The sequence below is a fragment of the Solanum verrucosum genome, unplaced genomic scaffold (assembly GCF_900185275.1).
Source record: "Solanum verrucosum unplaced genomic scaffold, falcon-dt-bn FXZP01000051.1, whole genome shotgun sequence".
NCBI classification, from domain to species: Eukaryota; Viridiplantae; Streptophyta; class Magnoliopsida; order Solanales; family Solanaceae; genus Solanum; species Solanum verrucosum.
Window position 1 is genome coordinate 1,713,100 of NW_026020110.1, and position 18,517 is coordinate 1,731,616.

General features: G+C 29.2%; 1 protein-coding gene across 1 annotated transcript in view; it reads right to left on the bottom strand.

The window, feature by feature from the left end:
- Positions 1–18,517, bottom strand: part of LOC125825309 (protein phosphatase 2C and cyclic nucleotide-binding/kinase domain-containing protein) — a 532,052-nt gene that overhangs the window by 287,739 nt on the left and 225,796 nt on the right. The window lies entirely within an intron of this gene.

Sequence of the window (18,517 nt, forward strand, 5' to 3'; positions counted from 1 at the left end):
TTTCTTGCTTATACATCGTCTCAACTGGGTCACCTGGGCCCATTAAATTCCTTTTGCACTCTCCGTTGACTGAGCCCAACAATCCCCTATCTCTAAGTCAGCCTAATCGATCATCCAAAGGAATAAAAGCTGAAATACAGGAAAAATAAAGTTATTATACAGGTCTCAAAGGCAGATATACATCTGATACACTTATATACAATAATAAGCACGAATTGTATAAGACAACATATTAACAAAAATTAGCTAAAGGTCCAATACTTCAGGTAGCAGAATCAAAAGATCAGGTCCAATGACTTTGGAGTGATCAATTTCCCTCTATTTTGGCTAGGATAGTCCATATGTTGTATTTAGAGACAACATATTTTTGTATTGTATGTGTAAAAGTCTTGTACTCTCATGTGATTAAACGTTCCACTAATAACTAATTTCAAGTCTTGAAAATGTCTCTTGGCTAAGGATTAGTCTTACCTATTCTCATTTGTATTGTTTCTCGCTTCTTCTTGGTTATCTTCTGCATGGTAGACCATTTTTATGGATCTTGGCTAAGGATTAGTCTTACCTAGTAATGGGGGTATAGTAGGTGTCATCATGACCTGAGAAATCGAATCGTAAAATTTGATAACAGAGCTCTAGGTTGATTGGCATAGTTGGTATGAGAGCAAATATCAAGTAGAGTCACGCAGATTGTTGCACATATGTTAATATTATATGGTATGTGATCATATATATATATATACACACACACTAATAAGTTACGTTAAAAAATAGTGAATTTTCAGAACACTATGTTTATGTAGTATTGTAGAAAATAGTGCAAATAACAATAATTCTTTGATGGAAATAGAATGCAGTACTTGTTGTTGATTCATCTTTTTATAGCCTTATCTCAAGAGAGGTCGGGTCTTAAATATATTTTGAAATATTTTTATTTTTAAAAAAAAGATTTGTGACTAATATTTGTTATATCTTGGAGCGGGAGAGTTATGATATGAAAAAATCGAAAATGAGAATGAAATGTGATGGAAGAAAAGCTTAAGGATCTAATTAATGTATTAGAAAAGGAGAAAAAGAAGATGGATAAAATACTAGATATAAAACTTGAGGAGAAAACAAAGAGATTGAAGCAAGCATGTTTTAAGGCTAATTACAAGAGGAGAAGACTAATGGTGTTGTCTATGCCTCATTAAGGTTGATTCATTCTCTTCTAATGTGTTTAAATCTTTCAATTGCACTATGATTAGTTATCTCATGTTTATTTTTGTCTCTTGGTGCGGATTCTATTTTCAAGTTAATATATTTCAAATGATTTACTTGAATATCAATCATACATAATCTTTTTATTTTGTGTTGGATATTTTCTTTTAATCTTTTCCTTTGTTTTTTATTTCATAGATTTCTTCTCAATTTAGTCACTTTGGCCTTTTAATTTCCTTTTGCACTCTCCATCAGGCTATGCTCAAAAATCTTGTATCTCTAAGTCAGCCTCGCCAGTCATTAGAAGGAATGAAGGTGAAATACAGGGTAAATGACTAAACAGGTCTCGGAGGCTGATATACAAGCATATAGATATATATATTATACAACCATATACAACAATAAGCAGTGATTGTATACAACAATATACAAAGAAAAATAGGCTAAAGGTCTAATGTTTTAGGCAACGACATCAAAAGATTGGGCCCTAGCTTTGGAGTTATCAGTTTACATCTATTTTGGCTAGGCTAGTGTTTATGTTGTATTATGAGAAGACATGTGCTAGTATTGTATTTTTAAAAGTCTTATAAGCTTATTTGTTTATATTCTCCTAACTGATTTCAGGTCTAGGAAATTGTGTCTTATATTATTTTTGTTGATCTACCTCTCTTCTCCTTATTAGTAGCTCTTGCTTCTTCTCAGTATCTTCTATGTGGTATTCCATTTTATGGCTCTTGACTAAGAGTTAGTCTTATCTAGTAGCGGGTGCAATAGGTGCCATAATGACCTGATAAATCAGATCATGAAAATTTAATATCAGAGATCAGCATCGTTAGTATGAGAGCAAATGTCTAGTATAGTCTTAGGTATTGGTGCACATGTGTTGTTATTAGATGTGTGATCGTATATATAAACTAATATGTTACTTTTCAAAACAGTAAATTTTCATGGCACTGTGTTTAACAAATAATAATAATCCTTTGATGAAAATTGAATGTAGCACTTTTATTTATTCATCTTTTATAGCCTTATTCCAAGTGAGATCGGGTCATACATATATTTTGAACTTTTTTTAAAAAAAAAAATCATGTCAAGTAATTGTTGAATATAGGTGCAGGAGAGTTATGATTTGAAGAAATTGGAATGAGAAGAAAATGAGAAATAAATTTGTATTAATTGAAAATGCATGGAATTTTTTTTTGTTATTACGTGATAATAAAATTAATAAAGAAGAGATCATAATGGGTAATGAGGAAATGATTATAACGAAATTAGAGAATAGATTAATAGTTCAAGTATGTTGTCACGAGATGCATGAAATGATTATAACGAAATTAGAGAATAGGTTAATAGTTCAAGTATGTTGTCACGAGATGCAATTTCAAAGTATTTTTACATGCCAATTACTCGAGCAGCAAAGGTGCTTCATATTAGGTTGACACTTTTGAAGAATAGATGTAGGGATTTAAAAATTATACAGTGACCTCATAGAAAGTTAATCAATCTTTAAATATTAATCAACAATGTTAAGGTTAATCACTCTCCCTATACAACTTAATTAGTCGTTTTCATTAATTAAATGATTTTTTCTTGTAATATTACTATAATTATGTTTATTGTATGATGGTGTGTGTGTTTATATATATATGAGATGTAAGAAAAGTTGAAGGAACTGATTAAGGTATTAGAAAAAGAGAAGACGAAGATAGAGGAAATATTAGAGATAGAACTTAAGAAGAAATAAAGAGATTGACGCAAGCATGTTTCAAGAGGATGTTGTCTTCTATGCCTCATTAATGTTAATTCATTCTCTTCTTATGTATTTAAATCTTCTTTATGCACTGTGATTAGTTATCTCTAATTTATTTTTGTGTCTTGATATTGATTCTATTTTCAAGTTCATATATTTCAAATGATTTGTTTGGATATCTATCACGCATAATCTTTATTTTGTGTTGTATATTTTCTCCGAATCTTTTTTTTTGTTTTCCTTGCCTAAATTTCTTCTCGATTCACTTGGGCTCTTTAGTTTCCTTTTGCACTCTTTGTTGGGCTTAGCCCAACAATTATGTATCTCTAAGTAAACTTCATCAATCTTTTAAAGGATAAAAAACTGAAATGCAAGGTAAATAAAGTTATTATACAGGTCTCGGAGGCTGATATACAAGAAGATATATATCTGATATAACCATATACAACAATAAACAATGCTTTTATAAATCGATATGCAAAGGGAAATGGCCCAAAGGTCCAATGTTTCAGGCAGCATCAGCAGCAAAAGATCAGGCCCATCGTCTTCAGAGTTATTAGTTTACCTCTATTTTGGCTCGGCTAGTTTTTATGTTGTGTTTAGAGACAACCTAAGTTTCTTTTGTATTTGTACTCTTATTTGATTAGACTCTCCACTGCTGACTGATTTCAGGTCTTGAAAATGGTTGTTTGTATATTTTTTTGTTGATCTACGTCTTTTGTTTTATTATTAGCTCCTCATTAGTTTTGGTTATATTCCGCGTGGTAGCCCGTTGTTTATTATTCTTTCACTAACGGTTAGTCTTACCTAGTAGTGGTGGGTCCAGTAAGTGTTACATGAACTGAAAAATTGGGTCATAAAAATTTGGTATCAGAGCTCTATGTTGATCGACAATGTTGATAAAAGAGCAAATGTATAGTGCAGTCCTGCGGATCGGTGCACATATGTTGTTATTATTGGTTGTATGATCGTATATATATACTAATATGTTACGTTTAAAAAATGACAATTGTCAGAACACTATGTTTTGTTTAGTATTGAATAAAATAGTGCAAATAATGATAATCTTTTGATGGATATGGAATGCAATACTTTTGTTGATTCATCTTTTATTGCCTTATCTCAAGTGAGGCTGGGACAAATATATATATTCAACTATTTTATTTTATTTTAAATGATTTATCACTAGTATTTTTTTATTTATGTGTGCAGGAGAGTTATGATATGAAGAAATTGGGAATGAAAATGAAATGAGAGGTGAATTTGGATTAATTGAAAATTTAGGGAAGGAAAAATTATTGTTATGTGATAATAAAATTTATGAAGAAGAGATGATAGTGATTAATGAAGAAGAGATGATAGTGATTAATGAAGAAGAGATGATGATAATGTTGATCTACCTCTCCTCTCTTTATTATTAGCTCTTGCTTCTTCTTGATTATCTCCCGTGTGGTAGACCATTTTATATGGTTCTTGACTAAGGGTCAGACTTACCTAGTTGTGGGGTGCAGTAGGTGTCATCATGACTGGGTTGTGAAAATTTGATATCAAAGCTCTAGATTGATTGGCGTCGTGAGGATGAAAACAAATATCTAGTAGAGTCCTGCGGATTGGTGCACATATGTTGTTATTATTAGATGTGTGATCGTATATATATACTAATATGTTACGTTAAAAAATAATGAATTTTCGGAACATTGTGTTTTATTTGATATTGAAAAAAATAGTACAAATAATAATAATCTTTTAATAAAAATAGAATGTAGTACTCTTGTTGATTCATCTTTTTATAGCCTTATCCCAAGTGAGGCAGTTCAACTATTTTTATTTTTATTTTAAAAAAATGATCCATGAATAGTATTTATTATATATAGGTGTAGGAGAGTTATGGTATGAAGAAATTGGGAATGAGAAGGAAATGAGAGGTGAATTTGGATTAATTGAAAATATAGGGAAGAAAAAATTGTTGTTATGTGATAATAAGATTAATAAGAAAAGAAATGATAATGGGTAATGAAGAAATTATCGTAACGAAATTAAAGAGAGATTAATAGTTCAAGTATGTTGTCATATGATGCAATTTCAAAGTACTTTTATATGTCAATTATAGCAGCAGTAGAGGAGCTTCATATTGGTTTGACACTTTTGAAGAATAGATGTAGGGATTTGTGAATTACAAGGTGGCCTCATATGAAGTTTATTAGTCTTCAAATACTAATCAACACTGTTAAGGTTAATCACTCTCTCTACACAACTTAATTAGTTGTCTCCATTAATTAATTATTCTTTCTTTGTAGTGTTAGTGTAAATTTTATATATGTCATGTATTATAGTAATATTTTCAAGTTATAGTAGTAGATTTAGACTTTAAGTTATAACATTAAAAATTTCAGGTTCTAACAAATAATTTTTTTAAAAAAAACTGTTTTCAATAATTGAAAAAAGTTGTTTAAATAAAATAAAGAGATAAAAGAAAAATGAAAAAAAACATTTTTTTAATGAAAACAGATAATAAACTGAAATTGTGGTGTTAATTTAATTTGATTTTATTGTAGATAATTAATAAATAGCACGAATTAAGGGATTTAAACTAATTAAGATTATTTAGTATCCTTAATTCACTCAAATCAGTTAAAATCAAATAAAAATTCAGATTTTATCTTCTTCTTTTTTCAACGTTTCTCTCTCTTCAATTTGCAACAAAAAAATTTCAACGTTTCTCTCTTCAATTTTCAACAAAAAAAATCTCACATTCGAGTAATTGAACTTTTTTTCATCTTTGAAAATTCTTGATTTTGTTGTGATGGACAACTACGTATCAATTTTAATTAAACATGGTGAAAGATGGGATCCTTCGGGGTAGTATTTATTATTGTTTAACGTTTATTTTAGAATAATAGCGAAATGAAACAAAAATGATCAAACTGTCGATCAATTGAAGGTGGAGTCATATTTTGTTAACTGTTGATATCATATAATGTTTACTGTTGTGAAATGTAAAAAATTTAGTGTTTTTTTGTTTATTTTGTATACGGTTGTTGTTTTGTGAAATTATAAATTTATTGTGATTTTATGAATAAATTTGATAGAATAAATTAAATGAAATTTGTATGAAAGTGTGCTAATTATTCTGTAAAAATAATTTAATTATAATGTTGACGAATTTATGAAAATTTATTTTATTTGATAATGAATTTGATAGTATAAGTGAATGAATTATGTATGAAAAGTGTGTCAAGAAATATGTAAAAAAAAAGGAATTCTTGACGAAGTGTATTACAAGTGTTTTAAATTGGTATTAAATGTGAAATTGTTGAGTTTATATTAGTTTTGTTATTTCTGTATAAAGTTGGGTGACAATAATTAATTATTTGGGACGAGAAATGTATATAGTTTGAATGAATAATCATTTTGTATGAAATGTGTATTAAATGAGTATGAAAATATTTGGTATGAATGATGATTGTTGTATGAAATGTGTATTAAGTGAGTATTAAATGTGAAATATTATGTTTTGTATGAAATTTGTTTTGTAGTGTACTGTCTGAATGATATTTGTATGAAAAAATAATGACGAGTGTGTATAATTTTGTTGTTATTATAATGATTTTTATGGATAAAATTTGTATTGTCTTTGGAATGAAAAGTTAGTATTATTTAACATATTTCTAATTGATTTGTATAATGTTAGACTAATTGCTATTTTTTTAATGAAACAGAGAATTATATTGATTTTCAAATGAAATGAATTATATATGAAAGAGGGTTGCTGATGTGAAATTCAAAAGGTTCAAAGTTACTTACAGTAGATGTTGTCAAGTTGGCCACAACATGAAGCATGCTCAAATTATCTTGTGCTAAACTAATGATTGTTTATTTGTTTAGACTATATATAATTTTTATTGTATTTTGTCGTTTAGATTATGTTTTGTTTTGATATGAAACATAATTGGTTTGAAGTGCATTATAAACTTAGTGTTTAATATACCGTTCATTCTTTATACACGATTCATTCATTAATCATACAGATTGCATACTATTAAAAATAAAATTTATTCCAGCTTAATACATAAGATAGTGTAAATATTAGTGATAATTATAAAAGATATTATGGTATCCTAAGTATTTAATTTAATCATACACATATTAATCAAAATTTCATACACGTTTTATCCAAAAAAACATGTATAAAAATTGATAAATTCATATAATCACACAATTTATACCATTTGTATATCAATATTATATCACAATTCATACAATATCCAACAATAAAATATTAAACTCATAGGCATACACGTACTAATCAGATTTCATACACGTTTCATCCAAAAACATGTTTAGAATATAAAGTAAGCATAATGTGATTTTTTTAAAGAAAAAATCAGTAGTTTGACAAATCATACCATTTTCATACCAATTTAATAATTTATACCATAAACACAGTTAATAGACAATCACACTAATGTTAAAACGCAATTCATACCATTTGTATACCATTATTATATCACAATTCATAAGATTTTCAAAATCAAAACATTAAAGCGTAGTCATACACATATTAATCAGATTTCATACAGATTTCATCCAATAAATGTACAGTTTGGAAACACACTGATATTTTCAAAATAGTATTTTGAAATTGTAATAGGCAATCAGTAATTCATATGTAAACGGTATCTACCTGAAAGAAAACATATGATATTATATATCATCAAATACTTAAACACAAAAAAATTGTCCAAAAGTTAAAAAAAATAACTTTTTGTTGTTCTTCTTGTTGATGGTTTTGAAGATACTCCAACTTCTACATTTGTTTTCTTTTTCTTTTTTTCTTTTTGATTTCAGTAACAAAATCAAAATCAAAATCAAAAGGGGTTTCAACAATTTTCCCCTTCCTCTTCTTCCCCTTTTGATTTGCAAGGGTGGCCTTTTTTTTTCTTCATTTTTTCTCTCTTTGTCGCTCCTTCAACTTAGATGAACCATCCATCGCCGGATTTTGAATATTCGCCAGATTTTCAACAATTTTAGGCGGGGGAATGGGGAGGGGGGGGGAGGTTGAGTTAATATATTAAAATTTGAAACATGAACATCATCATTAGATGTTCCTTCACCCAATCTGGGACTCTTTCGAGACGTTTCAATGGGTTTCTTAGCCATAATTTTGTTGGAAAAAAATAATTGGACGAAAGATTGAATGTTGGTGTTGTTGCTGGTGAGAAAAATGGGAGAGAAGAAGGTGAAAGTGGGGTGATAGCGTGTATAGTTGGATAGGTGTGGGGGAAGGGTGGTGGGATTGACTAATGGGAGGTTATGAATATAACATTAAATAAGGAAGTGTAATCAATGCAAAATCCCTATAATTGTGTAAGAGACAATTATGGGTATTGTTTATTTAAATAATTAAATAATAATATAAAATTATAAAAAATGACTTATTTAATAAAGTAACATTAATTAATTTATAAATAATTAGTGATATGTTATAACTCGTAATTAAATTGTTTTAAGCAAGAATTTTTTAAATATAGATTTAAAACCTGTAATATTGACTCTTAAATGTGTTTATGGGGTGATTTTTCCTTAATATAATTATGTTAACTTATATTATGGTATATATATATATGGTATAAGCACGGGCCCAACAGTGCCCCATCCTAACAAAAAAAATATGTAATTAGCATTTGTAGAAAAGTTTTGTACTCTATATTAGTATTTGATTTTTCCGTAATCAAATTTACTATCTTAAAAATTAGCATCGTATTATGTGCGTCACAATACATTATATTGAGTAAAAATGAATCACTATTATATTGTCGTACAAAATCAAAGTTGGGAATGAAAATGATTATAATGATGAATACCATTATGACTTCCAATTTTTCTTTCCTTTTTGTTGTTTTGAAAGTTTTAGTTTTAATTTCTCTGTCAATTGGCATCACAATCAACCCAAGTTGGCCAGCAAAATAAAAATCATTCAACTCATATACATAATTCTAAGGACCAGTTGATAATAACGGGAGGGGGGAGAAAACAAGAATTTTTTTTTAAAAAATAAGTTAACATTCATTATTATTTGTAATACAAGTCTACAACTGTCCTTTAGTACAATTCCTTAGATTTGGAGTAGCTATTGACTTATTGTCGGCTTTAAATCAACTTCAAGAATAAATTGTCATGTAGGTAGTTGTTTTTTTATCCATTAGAAGATAAAGTCTGTAACACATATCAAGCATATCGTCAGTAGTCATAGTATACTTATCTATACCGTTGAATGAAATTGCAGTTGATGACTACAATGACACCAACAGAAAAGAAATAGAATTGCAAATTGAAGCAGGTTTCTTACCTTATAAATAATGAAATGGCTAGCTGAAAGTCCAATCACAAGCTCAAATTATCACTGGCATCGATCACCTCAAAGAATTTGCTTGTCCAATTTTGAAACATGTTCTAGAATCAAGAGAGTACATATCAATTGAGACAAATTGTAATCGGTAGTTGGTTCTTCAATAACCAAAGCCTAAAACAGAATAATACTAAGATGAATGCGGAAGAATGGGAAACCTAAAGATTAGATTTTTGTTACACCAATTCAAATTTCCTACTCTTGTAAAAATAAAAGTGTCCCTCTTAATTTCATACTTCCTAAACTGAAAATAAAGTGAACTTCTTAAAATCCAAATAACAAATTTTAGACACAATTAATGTTTATAACAGCATTAATGCAGATTTTTGGAACAATTCATAGTAGATAATAACTCAAAGAACATCACGGATATGAAAAAATTCAAGTGCAAGCTGATAGGGATAAGACACTTTTTTTTCTGCATTAAACTGAAAGATAATCCAAAAAACGAAGTCAGCTCTTTATAAATTTAATGGTCTTAACATCGAATAATATCTGTAAATCAGTTCGCTTAGTTAATTAGTGCAGGTTAGTGAATCGTCTGTACCCTTTATTTGTTGATAATTGTGTTGTTCAGCTTGACTAATTCCATGATTCTGTCCACAAAGGCTAGGGGTCCGTCCATGGATTTTCCTTCCTTTTCTTTTGCCGCATTTCGCTCAAAGGGTTGAAGGGAGATAGTGCATCAAGCTGTTCGCAAGGGCCAACTTGATCCTCTTCCCCAGAGATCTCAGATGAGGGAACCCTGGGAGAGCCGCCGACTCCAACTACCGTCCATGTACGATCCATACTAGATCTGACCAACTGCCCATCCTACCTCCTCTACGTTCTTGACAGCCCATCTTGGAAAGAATTTACCTAGTGTTTTTTGTCTTGTGGATCGTTTGTATCCCTTCTACTCTATGCAGGACTAAATAGGAAGTTTAGGATACCTATTTAAATTTTTGGAAATGTTCTTACAATCCATTGACCTTCAATTAGAATGTTTATATTTAACGCAACAAGGATAGGAGGATTTGCATTTTGATTATTGCAGACAACTTATATAGTTATTTCCTCTTGTGTAAACACCATCATACTATATTGAAGTTTGGTTTGTGACTTTTAATAGCACTTTCAATATTCATTATTCCAACCTATAATTGAAATTCACAAGAAAATCGAGAAAAATAACATATGAAAATGATAACACTTTAGAAATAGAATGTAAAAAGAAATTAAAGAGGAATACAAAGACACACTAAGGAATTACCTCAAAATTGTAGCAGTACTTGGAGAAGATTGAAGATGAAAAGGCAGTAGTACTTGGAGAAGTTTGAAGATGAAAAGCTGCAGAGACAATATTTATGAACAATCAAAGCAAAGATTGATTTAGAAATTTGAGTTTTCAAATTTCGCAGAGAAAAACAAAAAATACTCTCATATCTTCTTTTCACCCTTTGCTTATTACAACAATAGATTCTCATATGGGAATTGGTTCAAATACAGAACGAAGAAAAGAGAAAGGAGAACAGAAAGCGAGAAAAAAATAACAATCACGAAATACCTGGAAATTGCAGGAACACTTAGAGAAGAACAAAAATGAAGAGAGACAATTGAAACACCTGGAAATTGCAGGAACACTTAGAGAAGAACAAAAATGAAGAGAGACAATTGAAATTCTACTGCAAGGCAAAGGAAGAACAAAGATGAGAAGAGGTGCCTGCCAATGACTAAACTACCCTCTAGAAATTGAAAATGGACAGAAAACTGACATGTTGGTGTAACTCATGCTTCTAATATAGTAGAATATATATATATTAGACGATGTTACCCCATGCTAGCACGGATTGGTGATGTTTTGTTTTTATCAAACTTGATTTCGACATAAAATTACAAAGAGGAAAATTTGTTATTATTTTTATGGCAGTATTTACATATTTTTTAAACAAAAACATGTTTATAGTAATCACATGATATACTTTTACATCCATGGCAACATTAGACATTTTTCTTTTACATATATATATATGGACAAAAAGGGGCACATTGTATTTGGGGATTAACTCGTGATACTGTCTAGTCAGATAGCCAAAACACCTGTAAAATGTAATGATCAACTGTTGGTGTCCTATACAAACAAATAAATGCAGGTCCAAGTACTGACTAATATAGTTCTTGTCAATTCCATTTACTAAAAAGAAAAAGAAAATAAAATTTATTAACAGTAATCTAACTATATATAAGATATGCAACTATTTTGATGTGTATTCTCCTTTTATGCACAAGAAAAAGTTTACAAAATAAATTATCTTCTTGAGGTGGTTCATTTTTATACCACATCAAAACAAATAATAATCTAAGCTATGCTTAAGCATATACCTGATTGCAAATATTTATAATACAAATTCTCGAGCTATTATTTTTTCTATATTGAAGCCTAGAACAAAATAAAAAGTGCAAATCAAAATAAGACTATGGAGCACAACTATAAAAAGAGATGTCAAAGACCAATGAGTGTGAATGATGAACAAAGATTGTCATTGGTAGTAACGTCGACAATTGCATATATGAATGCTCATAATGCATCCCTTGATGTATAGACTGTACCTACTGCAGGCATTACTGCTCGATTGTGAGTATTTCAATTGTCTATATTTGTACCAAATTCCAAGCACTATCCTATAAATAAAAGATCTCCTAAGAATCTATTTAATCTTAGAATTCGAGAAAAAAATAGAGCTTAATTTACTGAAAGCTAATGCAAAAACAGAGGGAGAACCTAATGTATTATATCACTTTGAAAAAATTCTATTACCAGCATGGCATGATACTGCAACTCAATGAAGACTAAATCATTACAACACTTCAAAAAAGCACTCAAAACTCTAATGGAAGAGTAACTCCTTTATATGTTTTTAACACTTCATTGACATGGTCAAGGCCATACCTTAACGCAAGTCTTTCCTTGATTAAGATCGGATTTTAACCAAATTATCTTTGTTTCAGCAGATACAATGTCCTGATGATAAGCACACACTCATTATCCTGAATCTGGATTCTCCAAGTCATATTGTGTAGTATGTAGTTCAGAACTCGATAATTGCAAATTAACTAAAATGGTAGAATAACAGTTTCATTGTTTGTTTAGATACTTATCCAAAAATTTCATTGGTCTGATAATAATATCTATAAGCATCGACTTGAATTCACTATTAACTCTCAATTTACCCCTTCCCTTGTTACTTTCAAGAGTAATCCTTCCTTTCATTATCTTATGAAACTGAAGTACCGAACTCAATGGTTCTACATCCTGCAAAATCTATTATCTTTATGTTAGTGTACACATTATTTCAAAAACATCTTTAGATTCATGTCAGATTTAAACTTCATAAAACTAAATGTAAGTCATTCAGACAAATGAGCAGAAAAAAATTGAACATCAAGATTATAAAATCGAAGGGAAAACATATGGAAGAAATGTCTTGAATCCTCAACTAAAAGCATATTTCTACAATATTAAATGTAGAGCGATGAAAGGTAAGTACGGATTGTGAAGTATAAAATATCAAGCAAGAGTCTCACCTTTATAGGAGAACATTGAATTTGTCGAGTGCTGACAGAATTTCGTCAATTCATGCGACTTTCGAATTGCTGTATACACCCATAATTCTTCACAAATAGATAGAGAAAAGGAAAGATCAATATTCAGTCAATTTATGCAGATTTTAATTGGGAACTCATAATTCTCCACCCTAAGATTCAGATCATATTGGAAAACATAATTCATATGAATAAGCTAATTGAAATTATTAAACTTGCATCTCTATTCAGGAATACTAACATGTAATTCTAAACTGGCACTCATCAAAATTAAAACCGTGCAGTCAATAGTATTGAGAGAAGACCACAAGAGGAAGATAAATAATGTTACTTTGCTTATTCTTTACCTCTTTGCAGTTGATTCTCACTCAATTACACGAAAAAGTTATGGTAAGGAAAGAAAAGCGAGAGGGACTGAGACAGGGAAAGAAAAGGGATTCGGAATGGTGAAGGACACGTGGTAACTCAGTCGCAGCTTAAAGGACACGTAGCTTTAATTGATGTTTAAAAGTCTAAAATGCCCTAAAATGTAATTTAAATGACAAAAAACTGGCATGTTGATACTTATGCCTAACTCATACTTCTAATATAGTAGAATATATATATGATAGTAACAGTTTATATTTGAATGGATCGGAGAAGGGAGTTGGAAATGGAAGGGATGAAAAGTTGAAGGATGTAATTGAAGTATTAGAGAAAGAAAAGAATATGGAGGAAATACTAAACATAGAACATAAGGAGAAAACAAAAAGATTGAGGCAAGCGTGGTTAAGCCTTATTACAAGAGGATAAGGCTAATGTCGTTTATGCCTCATTAAGGTTGATTCATTCTCTTCTTATGTATTTTAATCTGTCTATTGCACTATGATTGGTTATCTCCAATTTCTTTTTGTATCGTTGTATTGGTTATTTATTCCTTTTATTTTCTTTGTCTATTCTTTTGGTTTAATTTAAAATTGTATTTAAAATAATTTAAATTTGGAAGGATATCAAAATAAGAAGAAAATTAAATACAACATAAAAAAAATAAAACGTAAAGGACAATTTTTAGTTTATCATTTTCTAAAAAATACACACAATTTTTTAAAAAATAATTAAAAAGATATTAAATTAATGAAAGAGACAAAATAAAAAGATTAAAGTGAGGAAGAGATTAAAATAAATATTTTACAAAAAATATGAAAATATTTAAATATATATGTTTTAATGTAAATAATTATATGTACTGACTAATCGGAAATAGACCAATTAAAAAAGGACATGTGTCCAATATTTTTGTTCTGAGAGTATGTACACCCTCTTTGCCATGTCAGCTTTTGGGTGTGTTTATTCCGTTTTAAAATAGTTTAGGGGATAATAGGACCTAGTTAAGTTTAGTTGTGTCGCTGAGATTTCGATTATAGTTTAGAGGTACTTATGCATCATCTCTTTATTGTAAACTAATTACTTTATTGTATATATTTGAAACTACCCCAACGTTATTTTTTATTTATAATTTGTAGATACAAAATTGGTCAAGAAACAATTGTAAATTTTGTTAGAGAAAGTAAGAGATAGTAATGTTATATTTTATGGAGTTTAGTGACAAAGAAGATACAATAGTGAATTTTGGTAGCCAATTGGTGTTCACCGTTAAATTTTATATTATTAAATTTAAAATAAATGATCAAAATTAATATATTTGTTATATATTAAAAACTAATAAAATTACATGCGCTTCGCGCAGGAATTTAAAATCACAAAATTTATAAAATAATACTTAAAACCTATCAGTCATTAAAACTAAAACACTATATTATCTTACATACAAGATTACGAAAACAAACATTAATAATGCAAAGGAAAATGAAAATTATTACATCTTATCATTTATCCTTAATAACATAAGCATAAATTAATAACTCTAAAAATACATACCAGGATCTGTAACATAAGCAATGGTGTCAATGAGCCACTCAACAAGAGTAAAGTACACAAATATTTAATTGTGAAGAAGAAGAAGAGGAAGAGGAAGAGGAAGAAGAGGAGGAGGAGGTTCAGACTTTTTGTTGTTTTAAAATGAGAGGAAATCCCTCTATTTATAGACAAAAAATGGTAGTGTGAACAAATATTTATTGTGCCTTATCAAAAAGGTTCCAACTATTTGGAAAAGTTGAAACCCTTCGGAAAGGTCACAACCTTTCACAAAAGTCACAACTTTTCATAAAAGTCGCAACTCTTCATTAAAGTCGCAACTTTTCATAAAAGTCACAACTTTTCATAAAAGTCACAACTTTTCATAAAAGTCGCAACTCTTCATTAAAATTGCAACTTCATACAAGTAACAATTTTCATACAAGTAACAACTTTTCATAAATGTCACAATTTTTCATGAAAGAGGAATGCTAGTTTTGGAAATAAATAAATTAAAAAGGAATTCTAGTTTGTGGTGGCGCTACGTAGGCGGGCCTAAAGTTCTCTTTTATATATATACTAGATTTGGAGCCCGTGTCAGCACGGACCCAATATATATTATTCCCTTCGTTTCAAAAAGAATGTACTAGTTTGATTTGGAATGGAGTTTAAGAAAAGAAAGAAGACTTTTTAATCTTATGGTTCTAAATTAAAGTTATGTCAAATGTACCAAACTGCCCTTTAATATTATGGCTTTAAACATGTCAAGTGCAAAATTAAAGTTAAAGTGTTGCCAAAAAAGGAAAGGGGTACTTATTTTGAAACAGATTAAAAAGGAAATGAGGACATTCTTTTTTAAACAGATGGAGTACTTATTTTGTTTCAATTTATGTAACATATAAATGAAATTTAAATAGTCAATCATTTTTTTAATATAATTTGTGAATATTGTAAATTATTAATTTTTATGATTTATAGTACTTTTTACATATTTTTCAGATAATATTATTCATTCTCTTCCAATTTATGTGGCGTAGAATTTCGTGAGTCAAACAATTATTTTTTTATGTCTTTTAAAGTTATTGTGATTCGTAATAGTTTTTACGTCATTTTCAAATAAGATATGTTACTCATTTTGTCTCAATTTATGTGACACTGATATAATTTTGAGAGTGAACCAAATTTTTTATATGTTTTTTAAAATTTTAATATGTTAATTATTGTGATTTATAATATTTTTTTAGTCCTCTTAAATTATATATGTTACTTCCTTTGTCTGAATTTATGTGGCACGCGAGTTAATCAAATTTTTATATGTCTTTTAAATATTTATGTTGTTAATTATTGTGATTTGTACTATTTTTTCATTTAACTTTGTTTTCTTACTTTTCTTTTTCAATCGGTTAGAAAATTTTGAAATTCAATTTTAGATTGAATCGGAAGAAAAATTCAAAAGTTGTTTTGACTTTTTCACTTTAAATTCTTCATCAAAATATAAAATAATTATGATCAAATATAACTTCGATTTTCAAATATTATTTTTTATTTTTAAAAATAAAATTAGTTCTTTTAAATATCCAGTATTTTCACCTTTACTGTATTTTTATTAATGAAATATTAGGATTTAGGAATGTAATTTTTAACATTTTTAATGAATAATTTACCATGAAATCAACAAAGTGGGAAAAAATGAGAGCCAGAAGAAGCTGTGAGGGACGTAATGAAAGAGGAATAGAGCTGGAAATCAAAAGTAAGAGGTTCATACAGAAACAAAATAAATAAAAATCAAATTGAAATGTGGAAAAAAGAGGGATAAGGATAGGCCCACATGCAGCACCTTTTTTCGGCTGAAGGAAATGGTTAAAAGGAAACATACAAGCTGTTTTCTAAGTCAAAATATGAGAAAGTATAATTTTTGAAGCAATAAAGTATAATTTATTTAAGCATAATAATAGCAATATACCAGAATTACCCCTACAAAATATCAAAATTACCCCTATGCCAAGCGGGCATGTTGACGGGGAGGAGCTTGCTTTGTGCAAACTCCATCTTATATAATAAGGGTCGTTTGACCATGCGATATGTTATCATGATATGAAATTATGATATGGTATCATGATATGAAATCTTGAGATAAAATTAAAGTTTTGTTTAGATATACGATATGAAATTTTTGTGTTGTATATTTTCTCTAATAAACATAAAAATTCCACAAGTAGTAAAACTATTACAATAGCCCCAATTGTTTATTCAATCTAAATAAAAAATTATAAAATCGCATAATAAATTATTACAAAGTTATTTGTTCTCCACTTAAGTAATTATTTCATCTAACTTTAATTTAATAAAAAAAAATGAACATAAATTGTAGTGTACTAGTCTTTAATATACTCCTCCCACATAGTACGGACAATTTCCTCACGTTGAACTTGCATTTCTCGATCATGTGACCGAGAAGATGAACCAACATTATTACTTTGAGCCATTTGTTGGTCAATATCATCCGCAACTATATTTTCATGCTCATAGACCATAAATATTTTATCACTTTAACAATCGATTGGTGTGAGTTAAAGTGACTATATGTTGGTGAGAATAATAAATTTTATATCGGTGAGAATAATAAATTTTAAAAAGTAATGATGTGATTATAAATTTTATTTACATATGAAATAAATGTGAGGTTGTTTTAACAAAATATAAACTCGTGGATCAATTTTTGTATTAAAATATCTCAAATCATGATATGGAATTATCATATAATGATTTTTGGAGAATATGAAATCACATCTAATGATATGGAATCAGCATAAAATCGTATGTCCAAACGCTGATTTCATTTCATGCATGGCCAAACGCCTACTAAGAGAATATATATGACGATTATTTAATCCAATGAAAGCAAAAAGAAAAAAAAAACATTATCGGGACTATTTTGTCATAATTTGTGTGTAGAGATTCTGTGTGTAGAGATTCTTTGGGGCCACCTAGTGCCTTGTTTCTTGGTAAAGTTTGGGAGTTGTCGTCTCCGTCTCCGTCTCCGTGGATCCTTGTTTATGGTGGAGTAAGGTTTCCCCTTTTGTTTGTTATTAATTCTAGTGATGCCATGATTTGGTTACTTTTCTATATTGATCTGACTGTGACTACATGTGCCCTCGATCTTCACTTATCTCTGTATCCATTCATTCTATTCTTATGGATTTGTATCTTCATCCTTTTTTTCTTCTTATGTGATTTATCATTATTCTATATCTGCATGTCTTTGCTTATTTTTTGCATCTCTTCAATCCAATTGACCACTCCTTCCAAGGTTGTTTCCACAGTATTCTTTGTGAAAAACATTGAATATGACTGGATGATATGATCCAAAATGTTTGTTACTATTACAATACTTGATATATAGCTTCTAGGATAGCCACTGGTCTCATATTTTTCTCTTTTTTTGATGTACTTATAAGATTTCTATTAATGATTATATGAAGGAATTTAAGTTGAAATCGTTGGCAAAGGACGTTACCTTGAAGAAGAACCAGTGTATTAGATTTTGTATTTGTAGCATTCCCAATCTCCTTAGCTTGAGCATATGCTACGTTTCTGATGCAAAAACCATAACTACTTTTTCTTGGATTCCTCCTTGATACCCCATCTGTGTTACAGATTAGCCATCCGTCTCGGGGGCTACTTTA